The following is a 21,599-nucleotide window of genomic DNA, read 5'->3' as shown; positions in this document are numbered from 1 at the left end:
CTGCTCCATGTACTGAGGCTCTGAGGGTATATAGGTTCATGCCATGATGTTTGCTGTCATCTTGCATTGTCTAAACATGTCATTTTTTATTCCTGTCTTGTAGGATGCCTAATGGTTCAGAGTTACTTAGATTTTTTCTCTACTCTGAGACCTCTACTTTGGGGTGCATGGAACAGAAACTCCGTTGTTCCTCGTTCATTTGTCTGTGACATGAAGACCCAAACTTCCCTTTTCTTGCATTATAAATAATTATTTATCTTTAGATTTCTGTAAGTTATTCATTGAAACCTTGATTCTGAATCTTACATTTTGGTGCTTGCAGTTATGCTATTAAATATTGGTTTCCACTTGAGATTCAGATAATGATGTTGCCCATTTCACCTTTTGAATCTCAGAGATGCCCTGTAAGGTCTATGAGTTTTCTGACTCAATGCATGGTGATGTACTACGATGCACATTAGGGGTGGGAGGAATAGATAAATCTTCAAGTCCAAGATGAAAAATGTCTTTCTTGAGTACAGGAAAACTCTGAGGAGACTCCTGGAGGGAGCAGAATATTTGCACTTTAGAGCTTATCCTGTACAAGATCGCATGGATTATCTGCACAGAAACGTGTATTTTGTATGCATAAAATGTTCTATGTGCAAAAAGCCCACATGTGAATATTACAAAGAAGAAACCTCTAACGGCAAAGTGTCTTCAAAAAACTACATTTTCTCAATGGATAAAAAATAGTTAAATTATTTCCATGAAAACAAAATTCATGGTGATTCCCATCTCTAATGTATGGTTAGTTTTAACTCTGGAAAACCCATCTTCCTGGAGTTTGGAGGGATGAACTTGGAGCAGTGGCAATTGGCTTGACCGTTGCTATATTTGAAACCATACAAACTGCAGAATTATAGGAGTTTGACACTACTCAGTCATTGTATTTTTGCTCTTCACGAAGGAGTCTTTTGTGGAGTGACAAAGAAATGAAGATTTCCTCATAGCTAGACTGCCCCTGTCCATCCACCTGCATATCCAGGATATATTTACACTGCAGAATGAATGCAGTTTGAAACCCCTATAACTGCCATGGCTCAATAATATGGAATATGGGGATTATAGTTTGTTTATTTATTTACAGGATTTATATTCTGCTCTTCTCACCCCGAAGGGGACTCAGGGTGGATCACAATGCACATATACATGGCAAACATTCAATGCCATTAGACATACAACATAGTTTTACAAAGCCATTAACCTACACTGCCAAAGAGTCTTGGCACTCATCCACACTACAAATCTTAGAATCCCATAGTACTGAGTCATAGCAGTTAAAGGGGTTCCAAACTGCATTCAGTCTACAGTGTAGATGAACCCCTCAGTCAGTAGTGGAAGTACTGAAACAAGTACTCTTTCTCCATGGGACAGCTGATTATCTAAGGTATAGGGCAATGTGGATTTGCTCCAGCAGGCCTCAGAGAGGGTGACCAAAAACTGCAGATAGTTTTGAGACAGTGCATTCGGCAAAGTGAGGCAGCTGATTTAGGCTGTCATGAAAGCGCCAAAGAAAATACCTTTTATTGCATAGAATTTGTCAACAAAAGTATTTAGACACACATTCCTAAGTAAGAATGTTAATTGAAACTGGATTTTAATATAAGGAAAACCAATCAACTTCCTAGCCAATTCACACACTCGTCCAACTTTTACAACAATTTCCATTTCACCCCAGAGCATTGAAATGCATTGTTAATTAAAGTGCCCCGATGATCCAAATGTGTCTCATTTCTTTTTCTTTTTCTGTATACATTTCTTGATACCACTGATTCTGGGAATTAAAAGGAAATGGCATCAGATTGTTAAGCAAGGCACTTATGATGTCAGTTAGCTCTCTGTGCAAAACAGTCTACTGCCTTTTTACTTGCGGCTGGTTCCTTCATACATGTTTATATAATTATTTATACACACACAAACACAAACACACTAGCACATACAAATATATACAGGTTGATGGCCTCCTCATCTTGTCCTGTATGTCCAGTACCAGAAATATAGCAAGAAAATTTAATTCCAAATAGTCCTAGAAAGGAGAGAGGACACTGATTTGTTTTATTGCTTTGTTACTGTTATTTGTTTGTTTTATCGGGCCAGGCCCCATGTAAGCCCCCCCGAGTTCCTTCGGGGAGATGGGGCGGGGTATAAAAATAAAGATTATTATTATTATTATTATCAACACGACGACGTTGTATGGCACAGCAAACAAGATAGATATGCTGGATTTCGTTTCGCAAAACCACAAGTCGAATACTTCCCAAGTGTCTAGGACTGTGTGATGTATTTTCTGATGATGTGTGCAGATCCCAGTAGGGTGGCCTTTTGCAGTTGGCAGATGGTGATTTTGTCAATGTCTATTGTTTCCAAATGCCGGCTGAGATCTTTTGGCACAGCACCCAGTGTGCCCATCACCACCGGGACCACCTGTACTGGTTTCTGCCAGAGTCTTTGAAGTTCAATCTTGAGGTCCTGATAGCGGCTGAGTTTTTCCTGTTGTTTTTCATCAATGCGACTGTCACCTGGGATGGCAACATCAATGATCCAAACCTTGTTCTTTTCCACAACTGTGATGTCTGGTGTGTTGTGTTCCAGAACTTTGTCAGTCTGGATTCGGAAGTCCCACAGTATCTTTGCGTGCTCATTTTCCAATACTTTTGCAGGTTTGTGATCCCACCAGTTCTTTGCTGCTGGGAGGTGGTACTTGAGGCATAAGTCCCAATGAATCATTTGGGCCACATAGTTGTGCCTCTGTTTGTAGTCTGTCTGTGCGATTTTCTTACAGCAGCTGAGGATATGATCAATGGTTTCGTCGGTTTCCTTGCACAGTCTGCATTTTGGGTCATCAGCTGATTTTTCAATCTTGGCCTTAATTGCATTTGTTCTGATGGCTTGCTCCTGGGCTGCAAGGATCAGGCCTTCTGTCTCCTTCTTCAGGGTCCCATTCGTGAGCCAGAGCCAGGTCTTCTCCTTATCAGCTTTTCCTTCAATTTTGTCAAGGAACTTTCCATGCAGTGTTTTGTTGTGCCAGCTGTCAGCTCTAGTTTGTAGTGCGGTTTTCTTGTACTGGTTTTTTGTCTGCTGTGTTTTGAGGAGTTTCTGATTTTTGACTTCAATCAAAGCAGGTTCTTCACTTTGCTTGACATATTCTGCCAGGGCATGTTCTTCTTCTTTGACTGCTTGCTTTACTTGTAAGAGTCCTCTGCCCCCTGATCTTCTAGGCAGATATAGCCGGTCAACATCACTGCGAGGGTGCAGTGAATGATGAATGGTCATGAGTTTTCTTGTTTTTCTGTCCAAATTGTCCAGTTCCACCTGTGTCCAATTTATAATGCCAGCAGTATATCTTATGACAGGTATGGCCCAGGTGTTTATGGCCTTGATGGTGTTGCCTCCATTGAGCTTGCTTTTGAGAATTTTTCTGACCCTTTGTGTGTATTCTTTGCTGACCACAGTTTTCACATGTTCATGCTTGATGTTGTCCAGCTGTAGTATGCCCAGATATTTATAGGCCTCTGGCTGGTGACACTTTATTGTTTGGCCATTGGGTATATTTATGCCCTCACTTTCAATGATTTTTCCCTTCTTCAATGCCACTGTCGAACATTTGTCCAAACCAAACTCCATGTTGATATCAGTGCTAAAAATTCGGACAGTGTTGGTCAGAGACTGGATTTCAGTTTCCGTTTTCCCATATAGCTTCAGGTCATCCATGTACATCAAATGTGAAATTTTGTGAGAATTCTTAGATGTTTGATAGCCGAGATTTGTTTTTTGTAAGATTGTTGACAGAGGGATCATGGCAATAATGAAAAGCAGAGGGGACAATGAATCTCCCTGGAAAATTCCTCTCCTGATGTTGACAAGTCCATAGCTTTCATTTCCAACAAACAGTTCAGTTTTCCAGTGCTCCATCATGTTTTCAATGAAGGTGCCAACTGTTTTACAAATCCCGATGGCGTCCAGGCACTTGATGATCCAGCTGTGTGGGAGTGAGTCAAAGGCCTTTTTGTAGTCAATCCACGTCATGTGAAGATTAGCTTTTCGGCTCTTACAGTTCTCCAGAATCATTTTGTCAATCAATAACTGGTCTTTTGTGCCCCTGCTTTTCCGTTTGTTGCCTTTCTGTTCATCTGGCAAGATGTTTTTTTCTTCAAGATAGTCTTGAATTCTGTCAGCTATGATGCCAGTCAGTAGTTTAAACATAGTGGGCAGACACGTTATTGGCCTGTAGTTTCCTGGTGCTGCTCCTTTTGCTGGATCCTTTTGTATCAGGTATGTTCTTCCAGTTGTTAGCCATTCACTGATACTTCCTTTCTGCAGCATCTCATTGAATTGTTGGGCCATTTTTCCATGTAAACTAATCAGATGTTTGAGCCAAAATCCATGAAGTTGATCACTACCAGGCGATGTCCAGTTCTTGACTTTTTGCACTCGTTTGCTGATCATTTCAGTTGTTATTTCCATCAGTTCCATTTTGTTCTGTGAGAATTTTCCTTCAAACTCCTTTATCCACCCAGCGTTTTTGTTGTAGTTTTTATTATTTTCCCAAAGTTCTTTCCAGAACTTTGTTGTTGCAGTTTTCTCTGGCTTTATGGTTACTGTGTCTGTTGCTTGGTTCAGACTCTGGTAGAACCGTCTTTGGTCTGATTAAAACAGTTGATTTTGTCTGTACTGGATGATTCTGGCTTCATACCTTTCAATTTTTCTGGCTGTTGCTGTAATTTGTTCTTTCACGATTTCCAAAGCTTCTTCAATTTTTCTGGTGTTCAGCCAGTACTTTCGGATCAGGTATTGCTTGATTTTGTCATTCTTCAGTTTCCTCTCTTTCATATTTTTCAGGTTACTTGCATCTGATCTAAGTTTCTTGATTTTCAACTCTAGCCTAACCTTCCACTTTGGTTTTCCAGTCGATTTTCTTTGGGGCTGCCTTGGTTGTAGGAGCCCAAGTTCTTCTGTTACTATCACTGCTGCACTGTAGGCAAACTGGTTTGTTTGTTCAATTGATGTTATTTGGACAGTGGAGAGTGCTGCATTCACATCTTTCATGAGAGGCGCCAGGTGTCTCTTGGGCACTGTTTTTAGAGTTGGGAGCCGCTGTCTTATTGCATTTGCTGCAGCATGAGCCATGATCTTATCCTTGAGCTCTTGTTGTCTTGCTGTCAAGGTTCCTGGTGGTTCAACAGATGTTTCAAGTGCTGGTTCCTCAAATTCTTGCAAAAGCGCCACACTTTCTTCTGGTTCAATCTGTTCCACCATTCCAAGTGTTGCTGGAGTCTCTGCTGCTGTCTGTGCTGTGGTCTGATGGTAATCTACTTTGCAAATTTTCTGGATTTCTTCGAGTTCAACTTCACTGAACACTTTGTTTCTGATTATGAATCTTCGTTGGTCAGCCAGTCGGGGTTCTGTTATCTGTGAGTCAGGGTACTCTTGTTTCCATAGCTGATGCATCCTTTTTTGGTAGCCACGCCTTTGAGGTTCAGATTTGTAGTAGCATTTCATAATTGTGCGGTTTTCTGGCATTGTATATTTTTGCCGCTTCTGTGACTGTTCATTTGGGTTTTGATGATTCCGTAGCCCACTTGTCGATGGATGTCCAGAATCAGCAGCATCCACTGCGGTCCTTTTTATCCTGGGCGACGACCGAGCCAGTATAGACTTCGTTTGGGTTTGATTCTCCATAATGCTAATGGGTTAGGTGCTCTTGGTTGTGCTCCTCAGCTGAGGCCTCTCTGGCTTAGTTGGACCTGCCGGTAGTTACACTACCGCCAGCACAGCCCTCAGTCATCATTGGAGCAGCTAAGCCCCCCCACCACGTCAAGGTGGCACCTGCGGGGGGGATTATTATTATTATTATTATTATTATTATTGGAATGAAGATACTTGTCTATCCAATGTACTTCAGGCAGCAAAATATTTTAGGCTTGGCCAATCTGCTCTACACCTCCTCCTAGAACATTCAAGGTCTGAGAACATACCAAAATGATGTCTAAAGTCTGCTATAAATCTTTAGAGACAGAAACAGTAGGGTCAACAACAGGGTTTCTAGAGATTGGTATGGTTTGTTTTGAAAGGGAGAGCAAGTTATTATCTTCTTATGCATTACAAAGAAACTTTACTAAAAACACCCAAGAGTTCTGTGGCACAATAGGTAATAAATATATATTATGACATATCAATCTCATCACATTTCCCTTAAACAGTGTCCTAGAACACTCCCACCCTGACTTGGGGACCGAGCTCCACGTCGGCCATCACACAATGTTGTGTGTCTTCCAGCTGAGGCCCTGCCCCCAACCGAAATGGAAGCATTGCTAGAGGCCTCATTCTCAACATGGGAGGCACCCTGTGTTGTGGATCTTCAGCACTCGCCTGATGTTTGTGATGAGGCCCATAGACTAGAAGTTGTTTTGTCAAATCCACATGTCGTTCCCTGCTAGCAGATATTGCCAAAAAAATGGCAATGAAAGGAAAAGGTTATGACATGCAGAAAATACCTGCGCATCCATTGCTATGCATACCCAAATTTATACAAGAAAAGAACAGAGTAACTTATCCTCAACAGGATTCAGAGGCAACTGCAGTACCTTGTGCATCTACTGAAGTAGATTCTGCTCCATGAAAGGTTTTACCATGATAAATGTGTTAGTATTCAGTGCCACAGGATTGTCGTGGGGCAGGGTGGGTTTCCTGAAAAAGATTAACATGGCTAGCCTCTAAGAATCTTTGATGGTATTTCTTTCTTCTTATGAGCTAAGACAGGGATGTTTCTATCTGTGAGAAACATATGGTCTCAATTATATCTCTCCTCGCATCACAATCCTTATAATGTTATTTGCTTTCAGTTGAACAAATATATAATTCCCCACATTAACTCCAGGAAGATGAAGGCAAAAGGAGATATGAAAACAAATGAAAAAGCAAGATACAACCATATAGGAATTGAATAAAGTTCATTAAAATGCTGTTGAATAATTAAGACTATCTCGCATAAACTCAGATTGCACACAGAGAGAAAAAGGAAGCTAAGGTGGTGCCTTTATAGACACACCCTAGGATCAATAAGGATGTGCAATTTCAGGGGGGAGGGGTGAAAAACCAATTGATATAAGTGGGAGATAAAGGTGGAATTAGCAAGTGTAATGTTACTGAGAATATATAATTAGATGTGTATATTGAAATGGTGATGGATTTTATTATTATTCCACAAAACATTTTTTTTTAAAAAAAGGATGTGCAATTTCAAACTATAGTTGCATAATATGTCTATTTCATTAACCATTTCTTTACACTTTTCTTTGGTCTTTTCAGAAAAAAATCATTTGGGTAGAATAGAATGACTTGTATTAGCAAATATAACCCATTCTGTTTCAATTTAATATTAACTTATAAATCTAAGGCTGCATTTACATGGTTCAGGTGGTTCTGGGGTATTTCTTCCCAAGAGATGCTCCAGATCCAGCATTTACTTGTTGAATTCCGGGTCATCGCCAATGCTCCTTGCCAGCAATGGAGCTCCCTGTGAGCCATCTGCTGAGGTCACAATGGGGTGCCCACACAATCAGCAAGGGTACAGTAGATTAAACCTCTGATTCTTGCTGGTTGTGTGAGCACACCATTTTGAAATAAACAGATATAACTGAAATGACCAAGCACTCACAGGGAACTCTGTGGCTAGCAGAGTATGGCAGTGGTGCCATTGGAATAAGCCATCTTCTTCCTCTATGCTAATCAGCACAGGGAAATGTTGATGGCATGGTGTCAATCTGGACAGTGAATGAGGCCAAAACAGACCCAATGTGGCTGTCCAGATGACCACAAAGCCCCAGGACACCCCAGAATTTTCTGTAAACTCTAGAGCAGCAGTTCTCAACCTGTGGGTCTCCAGGTGTTTTGGCCTACAACTCCAAGAAATCCCAGCCAGTTACCAGCTATTAGGATTTCTGGGAATTGAAGGCCAAAACATCTGGGGACCCACAGGTTGAGAACCCCTGCTCTAGAGCACACACACACACCCATTTTACTTAAAGAATCGAGCTAAGTACTAACTGGAAATCACAATGCATCATGAAGATTGCCAGTGCTGGATTCGAAGTGAGTCCAAGGGGGTTTTTTTTTGTTTGTTAATGTAGATAAACTCTTACTACATAGGTAGAAATCACTTCTATGCATAACAGGATTGGCTGGAAATTATACTGCTTTCTTTAGCTGGTGCTTTTTACTCGCTTGTTCTCCCTGTGGTCTCTATACTCTCAGATCTTTCACTCTTTTTCAGAATCAGCTGACAAGGCAAAATTCTCTTTAAAGCTTATGACAGCTTGTCAAAGCCAAAAAAGAGTTGTTAAAAACCTTCCCCAGGTCTTCAGGCTAAAGTCTCTGTCCAAGTAGTAACTGGTAGTTTGATATCCTGGGGTCACATTCCATAAATGAATAAATGCATTTTACACATAGAAACTACTAGGTCCCTTTTACAACATAACCCCTATTCAGTTGGTTAAATATGTGTTGCATCAATGTATGAGGAGGAGAATCTTTCTAACCCCCCCCCCCCCAAAAAAATCTGGTACCTCTGTTACCTTTATATATGGATAATTATAACTGAAGGAGAGAGCATCTGCTATCCATGAAATCTTTCCACATGAACTGGGAATCTGGGGAATCATAATTAACAAAGAGGGACTTCTTGCACAGTATACAGTGTTCCCTCACTACTTCACAGTTCACTTTTCGCAGATTTGCTGTTTTGCGGTTTTTCAATAAACGCTAAAAGACTATTATAAATCATTAAAAAAATTACAATTTACAGCCTAAGGAAGGGAGGAAGGAGAATCCGAAGGGAGAGAAAAGGAGCCCAAGCGGCAACAGAAGGAGAAGGAGGCGATTTATCAACACATTATTGCTTGATAAAGACTTAAAATAGTGTATAACTACTAAAATAATGTAAAAATATTAAAATAAATATCACGTCCCTACTGCACAGATTTTCACTTATTGCGGGTAGTCCTGGAACCTAACCCCAGTGATAAGTAAGGGAACTCTGTATGTTCTTTACTTCAACTATGTTCTTCCACATAGAGGAATTTAGGGATGGAGTTAGCTACCCCTCACCCGACAATAATTGATACAACCTACTTTTAAATGACTGAATAATGCAAAGATATAGCTGTGTTAGTCTGGATAAGTATGCAACTAACAGACTGTGTTAGTCTGGATAAGTCTTGCACTTTTGAGACTGAGAGAAAGAAATTGATATCATAGGTTTTCATAGACTGTCCACTTCATCACAATCATGGTGTGAAGTGGCTAGGAAAAAACATATATAGCTGTGAATGAGAAGGCTGTATGTGTAACAGCAATAAAATGCAAAATCTGTGGTGAAGTGACAAGTTCAGTTTTAACAATGGTCATTGGGGGACAAAGCCAGGAGAAGAGATGTTGGCCAAAGCCAAGATGTGTAGATAAACATATACAGTGTTCTCTCACTACTTCGCGGTTTGCTTTTTGCAGATTCGCTGTTTTGCAATTTTTCAATAAACTCTAAAATAATATTATAAATCATAAAAAATTACAATTTACAGCCTAAGGAAGGGAGGAAGGAGAAGCCAAAGGGAGAGAAAAGGAGTCCAAGCAGCAACGAGAGAAGGAGGTGGTTTATCAACACACGATTGTGTACAACTACTAAAATAATGTATAAATATATAGCGTCCCTACTTCGCGGATTTCACTTATTGCAGGTGGTCCTGGAACCTAACCCCCGCGATAAGTGAGGGAACACTGTACTCAGAAGGTTTCCATGGCCCAGTGGAGATTCACACCCTGGTCTCCAGAGTCATAGTCCAACATTCAAAACACTACATTCAAACACACATTTAAAACACTCTTATACCATGCTGGTTCTGTGAATGCTACTGTGAACACTACTATGGCAAAAGTAAAATGTAGTAATAAAAATGTAATAAAAAGAAGCAACACTAAACAGAGTGATTTATCTCTGACTAAACATTTACAACATTGTATTACTAACTATACCCTTTATTGTCCTTCTCTATAACTACAGAAATCTATAAAGGCTTTGGCTGTGTATGGATACCTTCTTTGATTTTACAAGACCTTTTGTGATTCAGTGGATTTCTGTACTCTGATATCATTGCTTGCATTTACTTGCTAGAGATATATACAATAATGGCTCTCTTCTAGCATAAGGAACCAGCTTCACTTTCATTAGCTACTTTGCTTTCTAGGTTCTTTTGAAAGTCTGGTGGATGAATAGAACAACATCTCGCTCTGTGATTTATTGCATTTATGTTTCTTGAATTCTTCATGACTCCTCATAAAGACATGGTGCATTTCACTGCCAGGAGTTTTTCTTACATGATTAAAATAATCACCTAAGATAGAAGACATCTAATTCCCACAGATTTGCCCACCAGAGGTTGAAATGAAACATACAACATAGTGCGCATGTCCATATGTATGCACAGACATACTATTAAAATAGATCCCCTGGCTGCCAATAAGTTTCTGGCCCCAATTCAAGGTGCTGGTTATCACCTATAAAGCCCTAAACCAGCATTTCTCAACCTGGGTGTCAGGACCCCTGGGGGGATCGTGAAGGGGATGTCAGAGGGTCACCAAAGACCATCAGAAAAAACATATTTCTGAGGGTCTTAGGAACACCTTTGTAGGTGAACTATAAATTCCACCAACTACAACTCCCAAATGTCAAGGTCCATTATCCCCAAACTCCACCAGTGTTCACATTTGAGCATATTGAGTATTCGTGCTAAGTATGGTCCAGATCCATCATTGTTTGAGTCCACCATGCGCTCTGGATGTAGGTGAATTACAACTCCAAAACTCAAGGTCAATGCCCACCAAACCTAATATTTTTTGTTGGTCATGGACTCTGGAACTTCCTCCTCAGGGAAATTAGATTAGCCCCACCCTAACCACCTTTCGGAAAGGCCTGAAAACTTGGCTGTTTCAATGTGCCTTTGATTAATCGGTTTCAACATGACTTGGCTCCCCTAGCCCTAACTTAATATCTGGCTCCTACTCCGCCCAAGTAGTATACTCTACAGGCCCTGCCCAGTCTTCTCACCTCTGAACACGCCCACTGTGGCCTACTATTTTTTTATGAATAGACTTATTAGAGTTTTAGGTATAGTATACAGCAATAGAGTGAGAACATATGATTTTATAGGATTGAAAGATAGGACACTGTGCCCAACTATTAATTGGTTGTTATTGAGTTCACGTTTTTATGATTTTTTATATGTTTTAGATGGTATTTTATTGGACTGTAAGGTATTTTATGTTGACATATCTGTAATTTTGTTTTATCAGGCTTGGTACCCATGTAAGCCACCCTATGTCACTTCGCAGACACAGGGCGGTATGTAAGAATAAAGTTATTATTCTTATTCTTATTAATGACAGACAACTACAGAGAGATAGAGATAGATAGATTGACAGATAGATAGAGAGATAGTGTCAAGAGTCAGACGCCAGTTAACATACAAAATAAAGTTTATTCCGAAGATAAGCCAAAAAATAACATAAACACAGGAAATATCCTTGAAACACTTCACTTTTCAGTGTTTCGAGAGTAGATTGGACAATAATAACTCAAAAACGAGCCACGCTAATTTCCCATGCTGGCATTCAATAAAAATCTAAATAATGCTTCAATTCAGCTTTGGAAAACAAATAGAGTTAATTGCTGGAAAATAAACAAACTAGAAAAGCAGTAAAGCTGCTTCCACAGTGCAGATAAGCCGAGAGCCTCAAAGGGATGATGAATAGCCGTCGTCAGAAGAATCCAAGGTCAGGTCAGGAGGCAGCAGAAATTCCGAAAGACAAACCAATAGTCAGAAGCCGGGAGTAGCCGTCAGTCAGAGGGCGTAGACAGAAGTCAGGTCAAATTCAATCCAAAGTCCGAAGAGGGTGCAGTCATCCAAAACATGTCCACGATAAGACACAGCGAGAGCCAAGCCAGATGGTATCAGCAGATCCGAATCACAGTCCAAATCCAGAAACACAGAGATCCCAATGGCGCCTCAGCAACACCTTGCCACACGCAAAGTGCAGTGTTCAAACATTCCCATTTTATTCCCCTTCCTCCTGGGTGACCAAACACTCACACCCAAACACCAGGTGTCCCAAATCTACTCAGAGTCTGAACTCCACACAGCTAGAGCTCGTGGATCCGGAGTACCTAGCAATTCGTCGGAGTCCCAATCATCCTGCCCACACTTAGCCCCATGAACACTTAAAGAACCATCCTCCCTTCTCCAAGCATCCCAATTGGGATCAGCTCCTGCAGAAACCCCAGGTTCAGAAGTATCCATAAGCCCCAAATCCCCAGACATTTCCGGTGGCTGTGCCCATTCAGTGCCCGCTTCCCCAGCCACCACCTGTTCCTCAGCATCCATCTCCCCATCTGAATCTTCCTCAGAAGATCCCCCATATAGCTCTCTAAGTCGCTTCCTGCGCAACTCCTCCAGTGAACCCTCATCACGAGGGTTTTTTCTTCCTCTTCGAATTCCATCACCATCAACCATAATCCCCGAAGGCGCAGTCACAACAGATAGATAGATAGATAGATAGATAGATAGATAGATAGATAGATAGATAGATAGATAGAATGAAATAGAGAGAGAGATGTGAGAAGAGAACATTACATGCTGACAAATGTCTTAAAATAACAGGGGGGAAATGTGGGCCTGTTTCTGATGAACTTAAACTGCACTGATTTGCATCAATCTATTCTAAATACAAAAGCATCAATTTGTTGTAAAATTATTTCTAAAAGAAACTTTTATAATTAACAACTTTCAGAAATAAAAAAGCTCTTTCTGTCCTTGTCCATGGATTTGTAGCAGTCTTATTCTTTGATTTGTATTGAGTAGCATTAAAGGTCCTAAAATGTGCATTCAGCTTCTGGAAAAGCAGTTAGCAAGGATATATCAGAGCCTTGGGAAACATCCCACATTTAAGCCAATACTTACTGAAATGCATTAAAATATACATAGACAACATTCTGCACAGCACAGCCAAGATCAGTGTAGCCAATTGCTGCAGGCTTTACTTTATCATTACTTGACATTCCCTGTATTTTCGTCTTCCATGTTTCCACTATCAGCCTCCTATTTAAAATGATGCTCACATTTTTATCATTCTATAGCCATTTTTTTTCTATGCTTTGATTTCTCTGCCATTTCTCCCAACCTATTCTTCATATTTTGGCTTGCAGGCTGCATTTTAATACTCCCATTCACTGTTTTGGTTCCTTTAGTGACAGCTTACTCGGTAATAGCTATGTTCTTTTGACGAATTCTTTCCTTTTGTAATTACTTCTAGAACCCTCAGTAAAGGTGAACTATGTCTCTCTTGTTTCTCTCAGGGTTTTATCATCATATTGTTGCATTTTTTCCCCTTCACTTATCATTTACCACCCATCCATTTGTGTAATCTAACCCAGGGGTTCTCAAACTTTTTGAAGCAAAAGTTCCTCGCGTTGCCCCAAGAAATGTGTATATATTATATATAATGTGTACATATATAATTTGTCAGATGGGTTGAGCTAGTGGCAGCTGGATGGAGAGTGTTTGTGTGAACTAATTGAAAAAACATGAACAAATTCCTATGCACACTGCACAGAAAAAAGGAAAGAAAGAAAAAGAACAATACAATATTTAAAATGAAGAACAATTTTAACCAACATAAACTTAACAGTATTTCAGTGGAAGACCCCAGGGGCCATCCAGCCTTTGCAATAATAACAATAACAACAACAATAATAGGAGCAACCCCAGGGGCTACCCAGTTCAACCTGCTTCTGCCTTGCAGGAAAAGCACAATTAAAGCAACCCCTGAGTGGTGGGAGGGAAATAGGATTTTGGAAGCAAGAAAGGCGATGTGGGAAGGATCTGAGCAGTGAGGAAGGTAAGGAAAAATGCTTTTGGCAGCAAGGGGGACAAGGAAAAAGGCTTTTGGGGCAAGGAAGGCAGGGGGAGGGAGAGGAGCAGGAAAAAAAGAGGGAAAGCTTGGAGGGGGGGACGCAGAGCCCTTCTGTATGCTTTGCAGAGTTCCATTTTGAATACCACTGATCTAACCAGTAGCATCATGGTATGGTGTGAAGGACAAACAGTCCTCATCTCTATTGGAAATAACTGCACCCAGTCTCTGGGCACATATCCCTTTGGAAATAAATGGCAATCATAACCTTATTGAAAAGGGGAAAAATGATGTCATATCCGTTTGGCAAATGTGAACCTCCATGAACATGTGGAGACCACCTTTTGAAAACCACAAGTCAAGAAAAGCATATGCTCATTAGAAGTCAAAACTTTGAACAAGTGATATTCATAAGCATTCATGTAATGGCACACAGGTAACTCAGCTGTTAAGCTAAAGAACCATGTCTTTGAACTGCCAAGGACAAAGACATGCCACTACAAAAATATATTTGGTTAGCAAAGGATGTTTGTTTCTTTGCCATTATAATCGCAGTTGTAATTGCTAAAAAGATATACACTCCCTTTAAAAATCTTTTAGTTTAAAATATGCACTCAGAGATTAAAAAAAACAAAGCCTTCTTTGAAAAATAACATATCTTGTTTACTCATAAACATCTTGTATTAATTCACCATACAGGCACATTTCTTATTGAAGTTTAGTTACAGATAGGATGTAGCTTCTCTGTGTTGAGTACACAGGGTATCATTCTTAATCAATAGTCAATAGTCTTTAAGTATACTTGTACTCACTGAAGTCCATAAGTCATACTTCTGTATTAAAGTTCAAACAGCAACATACTTCCACTGAGGATTGATGCAAACAGGCATCCACCTCCACTGAGGTGTAAAACAGACTTAACACACTGAAGTTCTAAAGCATACTTAATACAAAATGGAGTCCTGAGTCTGAATATGCTCAGTACAATCACATGTCTATAACCTTTCCCACATCAATGAGGTACAGTCAAACTGGCAAATCAACATACACACAGAATACAGGTTAGCAAAAATATACATTAACAAATACATAGTGAAAGGCCTGGGAGGTTACTATTTCCAACAAGCACTATCTTGCAACAATTTCTTGAATGGTAGTTGTACTGATTCATATCAACGAACTAGTTCTGAGTCTTAATCTCCACCAGGAACAGGCCTTTGGAAAACTTAATGAGCTTTAATTGCTTGTTCAAGTTATACAAAGTACTTTGCATTGCAGCAGGGGATGCAGTATTGGATGCTATATTGTTGTAGAAATAGCCAGAACATGTTAAATGCACTAAAGATATGCACTAACATATCTGAATCAATTGATGCAATATATATACCTTAGGGGAAAATGTGTAAATAAACACATCCATTATAGAAAAATGCATGAAGGAAATGCATACCAATTTCTATGTGAACAAAAAAACAAAAACAAAACCTAAGTCTCAACAGAAGCTGCCTTTCAACTGACTAGGATAACTTCTGATTGTCTGGATTAAGTTTTGATTTGTTAACCCTTGTCTAGCTCATTATTGATGAGAAGCACTGGTTCAGAACTTGGACAGCTTTACTAGATTAAGATAAAAAGGAATATTAGAGCTAGGTTATCATCTGTTAATGGAGGAGACTAGATCCCTGAATTCTAGATTTTATTTATTTATTTAAGATATTTCTACCCGCCTTTCTCCACAGCCTGACCCAAAGCAATTTACAGCATATAAACACACAATATCAACAATAAAACATAAAATGCACAAGTTAAAACATACTAAAAACACATACACTATAAAAACCAACTTCCACCTTCCAGTGCTTTGATGTACATCTTAAAGAACATGGGGGACAAAATCCTGAGGAGACCCCATAGAACAACAGCCAGGCCATCAAATAAGAATTGACCAGTACCACCTTCAGTGCTTGTCCGCCAGACACAGGAAGGAATAAAACCACTGTAAAAGAGGGCCTCCAAGTCTCGTCCCATCAAGGAGGGTACAAAGTCTGCAAAGGTGCTACGTTTCCGAGTTGAACTTCCTTGTCTACATGTAAGTACAACATTGCTTTCTGATGAGATCTAATTAAAAAATCCAAGTCTTAATCATAACATATTATATCAACAAATGCAGCTTTTCAGAATCAAAATGTTGATATTCCCTTCTGGGTAAAATCTTTCATTTTCTAGACTCAAAAACTGCCAATTTTATATAACATTATCATCATGTTATGAGTAAAGGCAGTCCTATATTAAACAATAACAGCTTGGGGGACTGCAGAAAATCTTTCTCTGAACAGACAAGTTGAAAAGGGGGATGGGGTAGGACACTTTTGTTATCTTGTCATATCTGTGTACTGTGGTTTTCATGATGTGTATTCATATGCTCCTTCTAGCTGTAATTGCATCACTTAATAAAAATGAAAAAACAAATGTAAACTCTACCAAATTATCCAAATTCTCTTCCAATATTTCCTACAAAAAGCTTGGCCTCTCACAGAACATCGAAAAAAATCAAAGTGTTATTTCAGCCAGCACCGGCCAATCCCTTTGCAATGCCAGAAATACAGCTTAGTGGTGCAACATTAGAAAATGTTGACCATTTCCACCACCTTGGCAGCCACGTCTCCACCAAAGTCAACATTGACATTCCATCACAGCTTCTAAATGGCAGACTATCTGGCATCCCCTACTCCCAAAGATTATGCCCGTGTGGTGGGAATGAAATAGAATCATTAGAACACATCTTGTTGCAGTGTCGCTATTACTCAGCCCAAAGTGGCTAACTCTTACATCCAATTCTGACCCAATTGTCCAACCATTCCTCACAAGGGAAGTTCAGACATCTTTTGGAGGACAAGCACCAAAAAGACTGAGAAAGTGCCTAGTTTCTGATCAGGGTATTATCTGACACTGTGTAGTATGTGTCTGTATTGTTAATTTACCCAGTTACTAGGGATTTGTAAATTCCTGTATGCTATTTATTCAACAGCTGTGAGTCTATGGACCATAATAAAAGTTTTACTTTTACTTACATTGACACTGAAATACAACACCACCTGAGCTCTGTGAGTGCAGCATTTCTCTGAATGAAGCAGAGAGTGTTTGAGGATCGGGACATTTGTAGGGATACTAAAATGCTTGTTTATAAAGCTATGGTTCTCACAACCCTGTTATATACCTGTGAAACACGGACTCTCTAGAAATGTCACACTCAACTCTTGGAATGATTTCATCAGCATTGCCCCTGAAATATCCTGCAAATCTCTTGGGAAGACATGTGGACTAACATCAGCATGCTGGAAGAAGCAAAGATTACCGGCATTGAAGTGATGATCCTCTGCTATCAACTCTGCTGGACTGAACTGAAGAACAGAAAACAAAAGGTTGGTGGACAAGAAAAGAGATTTAAAGGATGGGCTTAAAGCCAACCTTAAAAACTGTGGCATAGACACTGAGATCTGGGAAGCCCTGGCCCTTGAGGGCTCTAACTGGAGGTCAGCTGTGACCAACAATGCTGTGGAATTCAAATAGGCACAAATGGAGGACAAAAGGGAGAAACTCGAAGTCTTCTTCTCTGCATCTAAGGAAGGCGACTTGCCTTACCAAGGCTCAGAAGAGGAGAAACACAGTGCTGGTGAGAGAGCTCTTATTGCATTACAGCCCTGACACACCTTTTCACCACAAACCACGCTCTGCCCAGGTAAGTAGAAATTTATTTAAAGAAGAGTATGTATGTATACTCAGTCCATACTCCAGGAAATAATGCCTGGCTGCTCACTGGAGGGCAAAGATGAAGTACTTTGGCCACGTAATGAGAAGACAGGAAAGCTTGGAGAAGATAATGATGCTGGGGAAAATGGAAGGAAAAAGGAAAAAGGGCTGACCAAGGGCAAAATGGATGGATGGTATCCTTGAAACACTGGCTTGACATTGAAGGAGCTGGGGGTGGCGATGCCGACACGAAACTCTGCCATGGGCTGGTTCATGAGATCATGAAGAGTCGGAAGCGACTGAACGAATAAACAACAACAACAACCGTGTGTCTGTGTGTGTGTGTGTATAGACAAATTCAAAAAAGAGAATCAAAATTCAAAAGGTTATATTCAAGATAGTCAAGAATCCAAAATCTTTTCAAATAGTCTCCAGAGTCAATCCATAAATATATCCATAATCAAGATAGCATGAATCCAAGGCAGGCAACCTATGCCACGCATGAACAAGCAAGAATATGCTTAGAAACTTGAATACATGAATTCTAAGAACATGGGACCAAAAAAACCGAGAGCTGTTCACCTGAATACAACGTTGCTCTCATAAAGGATTGCACCAGCAGAAAACACTTTAAAAGGCCTGTCCCTCCCATAACATAATTTCTCACATACCTGCTTTTCCTCTCATTATCTCTAATTCTCTGGGAAAAGTGAGTCTGACTTTGTTGCATGATCTGTTTCTGCAATTCCAAGTGCCTTGCCAAACATTCATCTCCCACATTTCTCTCAGCCTACACTTCTGGCAGGTTCTCATGGGAACTGATATGGCTTTCTCCAGTCTTGTGGGAACTGCCAGGAATTTCCAAAGCAGCTCTCTCTAGGCCACTTCTGTCCTCCTCTGGGCCCTCTCCATCCATCCCAGCACCCCCTTCCTTATCTTCTGAGCACTCAGAATCTGACCAGGCTACAACAGCTCTCGCTGGATCAGTATTTCTCTCCCACTTCTCCTCTGAGTCTGGGGAAGGCGACCCACCTTTCCAAGTCTCAGAAGAGAAGGAGAAACACAACACTGGCGAGCACTCTCCAGAGAGTGCTCAGCAGTGGCGTGTCTCTGCCTCAGTTCTCCTCTCAGCCTGGGGACATGGTGGGCCACTGTGTCTGCATGCTCAGAGGAGAGCTGAGGTAGACAGGGGGCTGAGGGAAGAGGCCAACGGGCCGTGTCCAGCCTGTGGGCCTGGGTTTGCCCATGCCTGGTCTAGCTGAAAGGGGAATTGAGATAAGGGTCCTGCTTCTCCCTGTTACACCAGACATCACTCACTGGAGAGGGTAGAAATGCAACCAGAGGTTTTGAAAAAGTCAGGTGAACATCAATTACAGTGATTGTATTATGGGAAAACAGCAGATTGGTGGGATTGGGACAGGAGTCACTGTACTACAATTTCTTTACATGAATGTTCTTTTTATCTTATGTGGAGGACATATGTTAAGACTAAGAAATATTGGGAGATTATCCAGTGACTGATTCAAAATATTCTTAAAATAAGGATGCAATTGAAGCCAGAATTCTTTCTGTTGGGGATCTCCAATGAACAATTTAATGATGTGAAATTTAAAGTGATTCATTATAGAATATTAGCTGTAAGATTGTTATATACTTAGTAATCAAAATCTACAGATCTCTCTGCAAAAGAAGACTATATTCTAAAGATCTTTGAAATGGTTGAAGTGGACAAATAATCTACTTTGATTAGATAGAAATCACTGGATAAATTTTTGAATGAATGGGAGTTGTTTGTAGTCTTCATAAAGAATGGAAAAATTATGCTCAGGAGACTTGAAGACTGATATATATGGAATACTACTTTTAGTCTATAAAATAGTTTGATATTATAGAAATGTTTAAGAAAAATTTAGGTTTAGTTCTTTAGGAACAAGGGTGGAAAGTCAATTTTATGTATTTCTGTGGTGGGGTAAAGTAATATAGCTGTTAGTGTTGTGGTTTGTTGTATTTATAGGCATTTATGTTATTTCTTGTGCGTTTTTTTCTGTAAAATGGACCAACAATTTTAAAAGGAGAAAAAAAAACTAACTACATTGTCATGTTTCACTATAGCCTTTCAACCTGTATCTCATTACAGTTTGAAAATGAAAATATAGCTCAAGACAATTACACACATAAATGCAGGCACTTGTCTATCTACAACTATTGCCTGGCCCAGAACTACCTATGGCAACTACAGCAAGAAGCCATCATGTAATTAACTTCCCCTCTTTGTTTTCCTCTTGTGATTTACACTACAACATTCAACATGTTGGCCTGGAGTGCTGAACCTTTCTGGCTATTCTATCAGAATTTGGATTTGTTCCACAGCAGTGCTTATTGTTAGAGTTGGGAATCTTCGGGCCAAGTATCTAGAGCTCTTTTTATTTGGACACTTTATCTCCTAGTGCCACAAATGAGTAGTTTGGCTTTTTTAAAAACCCACAATAATCCATCTCTCACTGGCAATCATGCTGCTCGAATGGTCTATGTGATAAGGAGCAAATCAGAAGAGCTAGTCATGCAGGCAGTCAATCAAGAGTACAATGAAGACTGACATTGTGACAATCTTATAGATATATTATCCACCTTCATGTCAGTGTGAGGCTCACGTAAATGCACCTTGATAGCTGCCTATTCACTCATCTCAGCCTTACCGACTTCAACAACGCAACAGACATGCATGACCGGCTGGTTTAGATTCCCTCCTCACCATTTCAAGTACTTTCCTTTCAAACTCAGGTTTCCTTATGGTTTCCAGATCTCCTTTAAAGAATGTCTCATAGTTCACAAGAAGACAGCGACCTCACTCGTCTATGAAATTGCAAATATTTTTCACACCATAGGTATACTACTTTTCATACAGGGATTTGTTCGCTACCTTATAATTTTCTTTTCACTGTTATTGCTCTTTATGTCCAACCCAATCTGTAGGACCACTTTCAAAAACCCCTTGGTTGAAAGCATAAATATCTTTCTTTCCACAAGCATGTCTTGGGAGCATGCCAACATTCTTTATACTAAGACCATACATTACAGTGGCAATTTCATGGTCCACTTAGCTATTGCCCTGAAAATATGCAACAGAATAATATAAAATTGAAGAAATCAGGAGAAATGCATTAGAGTGTGCTATTACTATTGCTTGTAGCAATAACTGAGCTTTCTTCATTTGGAACATGAAAGATGCTAGGTCAGCTTTAAGCATTTTCATACTCTAGGTCTCTCTCTCTCTCTCTCTCTCTCTCTCTTTCTCTTTCTTCTCTCTCTCTCTCTCTCTCTCTCTCTCTCTCTCTCTCTCTCTCTCACACACACACACACACACACAATTCACCAAGTGACATGACCTCTTTGGCTTTTTATCTGAATTTTTAACTTGGAAATCCCTGATAGATGGGACTGTCCCTATTATAACCAGAATGAGAAAACCACTAAACACAGCAGATGGCTAGGGCAGGAGGTACCAGCAGTGCCCTTGACTGCTTCGCCTTTTTCCACCTCTTGAAGAACAGAGTTTTGTATTTCACTCAACATTTGCCCAGCATATAGAATTTTGCACATCTCAAGTCAGATGGAACACACCATCCAACTTCCTGTGTTGATGTAAGATTCAATTGCTGGCTTATATACATAGAATAGGAACCAGGCTCCTTTACCTCAAGCATCACCATGTCCTTAGGCAATCCTGCTAATAGTCCCTTAACATAATAGTAACAATAAGAATAATTTTATTTCCTACCCGCTTCTCCTCAAGGGGGTTACAAAATAATTTAAACACATAAACATTGTTAACATACCACAAATACACATAT

This window comes from Anolis carolinensis, chromosome 4 (genome assembly GCF_035594765.1).
Source record: "Anolis carolinensis isolate JA03-04 chromosome 4, rAnoCar3.1.pri, whole genome shotgun sequence".
NCBI lineage: Eukaryota > Metazoa > Chordata > Lepidosauria > Squamata > Dactyloidae > Anolis > Anolis carolinensis.
The sequence above is the reverse complement of the archived record's forward strand: the minus strand, read 5'-3'. Positions refer to the sequence as shown.